This window comes from Mytilus edulis, chromosome 12 (genome assembly GCF_963676685.1).
Source record: "Mytilus edulis chromosome 12, xbMytEdul2.2, whole genome shotgun sequence".
In the NCBI taxonomy this organism is placed as follows: domain Eukaryota; kingdom Metazoa; phylum Mollusca; class Bivalvia; order Mytilida; family Mytilidae; genus Mytilus; species Mytilus edulis.
Window position 1 is genome coordinate 50,822,137 of NC_092355.1, and position 6,024 is coordinate 50,828,160.

A 6,024-nucleotide genomic window follows, 5' to 3' on the forward strand; every position below is an offset into this window, starting at 1 on the left:
TTGATCCAAATTTGATAAACCCATTGTCTTTTAAATTAACAGAATGAAAGTTTCAATTGTTATGACTCTATTTTCTATAGAATCTAGACATCAATGATATTGACAAGTAGCTTTAATCTGGCACAAAGCTGGCAGTTCTATCCTACATTTGTTCTACCAAGAACTGATCCTGGCAGTTCTATCCTACATTTGTTCTACCAAGAACTTATCCTGGCAGTTCTATCCTAAATTTGTAGAACAGTTTAAGACAGTTCTACCAAGAACTGATCCTGACAGTTCTATCCTACATGTGTTCTACCAAGAACTGATCCTGACATTTCTATCCTACATGTGTTCTACCAAGAACTGATCCTGGCAGTTCTATCCTACATTTGTTCTACCAAGAACTGATCCTGACAGTTATATCCTACATGTGTTATACCAAGAACTGATCGTGGCAGTTCTATCTTAAATTTGTAGAACAGTTTTAGACAGTTCTACCAAGAACTGATCCTGGCAGTTCTATCCTACATTTGTTCTACCAAGAACTGATCCTGGCAGTTTTATCCTACATTTGTTCTATAAAGAACTGATCCTAACAGTTCTATCCTACATTTGTTCTACCAAGAACTGATCCTGACAGTTCTATCCTACATTTGTTCTACCATGAACTAATCCTGACAGTTCTATCCTACATTTGTTCTACCAAGAACTGATCCTGGCAGTTCTATCCTACAATTGTTTTACCAAGAACCGATCCTGACAGTTCTATCCATCATTTGTTCTACCTAGAACTGATCCTGACAGTTCTCTCCTACATTTGTTCTACCAAGAACTGATCCTGGTAGTTCTACATGTATCTTAAATTTGTAGAACAGTTTTAGACAGTTCTACCAAGAACTGATCCTGACAGTTCTATCCTTCATTTGTAGAACAGTTTTAGACAGTTCTACCAAGAACTGATCCTTGCAGTTCTATCCTACATTTGTTTTACCAAGAACTGTTCCTTGCAGTTCTATCCTACATTTGTTCTACCAAGAACTGATCCTGACAGTTCTATCCTACATTTGTTCTACCAAGAACTGATCCTGGCAGCTCTATCCTACATTTGTTCTTCCAAGAACTGATCCTGGCAGTTCTATCCTACATTTGTTCTACCAAGAACTGACCCTGACAGTTCTATTCTACATTTGTAGAACAGTTTTATTCAGTTCTACCTAGAACTGATCCTGACAGTTCTACCCTAGAACAGTTTAAGACAATTCTACCTAGAACTGATCCTGACAGTTCTACCCTAGAACAGTTTAAGACAGTTCCACCTAGAACTGACATAATCTTTGGTCAGTTCTACGACTAGAAAAGTTATACACGTACGAGAAAAACTGATTTGGTCAGTTCTACGGCTAGAATAGATTTATTCAGTTCTATCTATAGAACAGTTTTAAGAACTCTTTGTCTTAAATATAATTAAGTCAAAAGAATATCATATCTATATATATTAAAAAATTCTCACCACAGCACTGTTACTTTATCAACGATAATAATAACATTGAATGGTGACCAGTGAGATGCCCTAACTGCAGTGATGTTCTACAACCCTCACAGGTATGGTCAGTTCAACGGCTAGAAGGCGGTCGTCAGTTGGCCCCTAATGATAACCAAGACGTTGGGAACCTAAGCTCAGGGGCTTACTTACAATGTAGATACATGTACCGAGTTTTCTCAAGTCTGGCATTTCAACAATTTTGAGAGGGGCGTGCATCGAGTACGGAATGTGCCATATCATCTAAATTTTATAGAATCATTGAAACATTTCGATTTAGTTCATGAGGTAGTCATTTTAAACGTGCAATTTACTAATCATTTACAACAGCAGTCAAAATGTTTCACCCGTCATCCTGGTCAACTTATTTTGCTTTCTCTACATTTATGATAACTAGCATGTGTTGTATTTATATGGCCAAATAGGACTGCCATATTTGCCACAGGGAAGAAGAGGCTATCAAATGAAACTTTGATAAGTTTATTTGCAACAATTATACCTCTATTATCAATCTAAATCAAATTTCAAAACTCGAATTTTTTTCTTAAACTTTACGGCGCATAAGTGTAACCTTGATATTTGTAAACAACACAAAATTGTTAAAATAAATTTGAAAAGAAATCAATTAATTTAAAAATGCACAATAGACAATAGATACTATTTATTTGCACAAAAACTTTTTCATTAAATATTTTTGCTTGATTAATTACAAACAATCAAACAAACAAGTGCTAAATTATAAGGGAATGACAGTGGGTTTTTATAAGAAATAATAATAAATGAGTCTGACCACAACTGTAAGAATATTATTATTAAAATTCATGTACACATGATAAATTGTTACTTGGATTGAGAGTTGTCTCATTGCCAATCATACCACATCTTCCTATATCTATATACACAAACGACATACTTAAAATCTAAACAATTTTTCTTAATGAGAGACAATCATTGTTGCATTGATTTTATAAATTAAACGATCGGCATACTGTTGCTAAAAGCTAGGGTCACACTGCCGATCAGATCAACTCGATCATCCCGATTGTCCAAATTTCCACGAACAAGCTCCAACCGAATTCTTGATCGGACCTGTTTACGACTTCCACCCGACCGCCATCCGACTGTACACGACCTTAACAGTATGGACATCGGTGCATTACATATGAGGAAACAAATGATCGTGAAAAAATAACTAGTTGTTTTAAAACGGTGCTCAATCATTGGTGACGGATCGTGAAATATCTGGTATACATATGCATGATCGTGAATGCAATTATAAGTCTGTGAAAATTCTGTTCCTTTTCAAAAGTATAAAAAAATCGGGGTAAAGAGATATATCTCCTATAATGAAAATTCTGCCCTTTTTTTTTTTTAAGTAGGAACAAATTGGGGAAAGGAGATACATTTCTGTCTCTCGAAATGATTCAACTTCCTTTATAATAACGTGTACACTTTCACTGGTGATCCAATGGATGGATCTATCGCAGAGTTGTCACTTCTTTAAACGTTCTTAGCAAGTAATTATTTTCTCAAGATCCATTATGACAGATTATTTAGCTAATCTACAATCAATTCCATCTTCATGCCTAATAACACAAAGACGTTTTCTGGCCATGACTGTGCATAAAGATTCATTACTTTTAAGCGGCATAAAACAGACTTGTATAACTATAAGAAAACTAGTCAGTGTGTTATTATATCAAATAATCATACCGAATGACAATAAACCATCCTCACTAACAAAAATGAAGCGGAATAAGTCATGGAAATCCAATCTCTTGGTACAATGTATATAAACCAATTACAAATATAAAGATTTATCATTTGTCTAAAGAAAGTTTTGATTTTTTCGGGATTATTTCTCGCGAATATTTCACGATCATCAAAATGCAGTACCCGATCTTTCACTATCCTACACCAGATCTTTCACGACCAAATCGCAATACTTGACAACCTTTTCTTATTCTTTTAAGATAATCTATACCGAATGACTGTGATACAATTTAGTACAATTAGTATGTGTTTGTTATAATGTCTTCCCTTTGGAACTATAATTTGTTTTATTCCATGACAACCTTGCTTACATTCATGTCTTTTCGTTTCCGGTAGATATTATCCTCATAAGCAGTTTAATTGAGGTCTGGAGTTGGCATGTCATTTAACTGCTAGTAGTCTGTTGTTATTTATGTATTTTGTCATTTTATTTATTTTCTTTTGTTACATCTTTTGACATCGGACTCGGACTTCTCTTGAACTGAATTTTAATGTATTGTTATGCGTTTACTTTTCTACAATGGCTAGAGGTATAGGGGGTGGGTTGAGATCTCATAAACATGTTTAACCCCGCCGCAATTTTGCGCCTATCCCAAGTCAGGAGCCTCTGGCCTTTGTTAGTCTTGTATGATTTTTTATTTTAGTTTCTTGTGTATAATTCGGAGTTTAGTATGACGTCCATTATCACTGTACTAGTATACATATTTTTAGGGGCCAGCTGAAGGACACCTACGGGTGCGGGAATTCTCGCTACATTGAAGACCCATTGGTGGCCTTCGGCTATTGTCTGTTCTATGGTCGGGTTGTTGTCGCTTTGACACATTCCCCATTTCCTTTCTCAATTTTATACCTCATCTCTTTATTTATATATTGAACTAGGTTGAAGTCTGGTTATTGACTGCTCCATGGGCTAATATGACAAAAACCCGTGATTTTGATTTTTTTTAAAGGCTTTATAAAAAGAGAAAAATACATATCATGTATGTTGTAATGTAAACCTGTGTGATTTCATGGGGGAACATTAATTGACTCATGTCACGAAGAATAAAAAGTTATGAAATCTTGAAGTAAAAACTATTTTTTCTACATTTTGTGTGCTGATTTTTATAGTCTGCATCTCTTCCAGTACATATAAAATCTTCCACTTTCCTGTTTAGAGATCCTAAATCAGAATAGATATTACAATTCAGCATAAAATTTTAAAGACAAAATAATTGCCCTGAAACCAAAATTCAGAAAAAAATTGACCATTTCGTTTTACTCCATGTTGTAATACAAGTCTGGAACATTTGATTACTTTTACGAAAATTGTACGAATGATTAATTCGTACACGATAAAGATGCAGAGGTTTTCACAGATGACAGACATTAAGATTACAAATATAGCGGGCGACAGTTTCGTATGTTAAGAGAGTTATTGCCTGTTTTCAGAATGAAAGAAGTGCCCGTAGTGAAATTGCATCGTTAATTATGGCATTGTAGTAGTTTTATAAATAGAAGTTGCATAATTATTATATACTATTAAATTAAAACGGTAACATGTGCCGTGCATATATATACATTACTTTTCTGTTTTTAAACAAGTTTTTAATTATTTCTTTCCGAACGAATATAAGATAACATTTATCATTTTATATAATTTTTTTTTTTCTGTTCTATATATATATAAAAAAAGAAGATGTGGTATGATTGCCAATGAGACAACTATCCACAAAAGACCAAAATGATACAGACATTAACAACTATAGGTCACCGTACGGCCTTCGATAATGAGCAAAGCCCATATCGCATAGTCAGCCATAATAGGCCCCGATAAGATAATGTAAAACAATTCAAACGAGAAAACTAACGGCCTTATTTATGTAAAAAAATGAACGAAATACAAATATGTAACACATAAACAAACGACAACCACTGAATTACAGGCTCCTGACTTGGGACAGGCACATACATAAATAATGTGGCGGGGTTAAACATAACCTGATATAAAAATTCGTTTTTATAACATAACACTTAAATTTATATATTACTATGTTCTTTAAGCACCTGCTTTTGATGGCTCCAGCATTTGGATAACTACATATTAATCTTATTTATGTACATAAGACATGAGGAGGACTATAAATATCGTAATCCTTTTCGAGCATTAGTTTATGCTTATGTTGTAAAGAGTTTAGATATTCAGACTTCTGTGTATTCAAATTTGACTTGAGTGTCATTTAAGCACGTGCCCTTGGTGACTCCTGCATATTTGGTAATTATAATAGATGTGATGCTGCATTTGATGCATGGTAAAAAAACACTAAACATACTGGTTTAAGTGACTACATGTATTATTAACTTAATTTATATTTCATATTTTTTCAGTTGTTTTTCTTTTTTTCTTTTCTTGTGTATTGTCAATTGCAATTGTTTGCTATACAAAAATCAATGTACTATCTATGCCTATAATAGGTCCTCTATTGAAAAGAAAATTTATCTTTTAAAATCGCATGAAGAAAACTTTTTAGTTTTTATTAAAATTTTGAATACTGCATTTCTTTATTTTTTTTTTCAGAAAGTAATTGTATATTATCCGCTTCCATTTCGTTACATTTAAACGTAACATACAAGTTTCTTATAAGATCTAACGTTGGATTCAATTCATTTTCAATCAATTAAAGAATTACTTGGTATTTTGTAGTGTGTTATTTAAAAGTGTGCACCACATTTTGAGTTTATTCGAATAG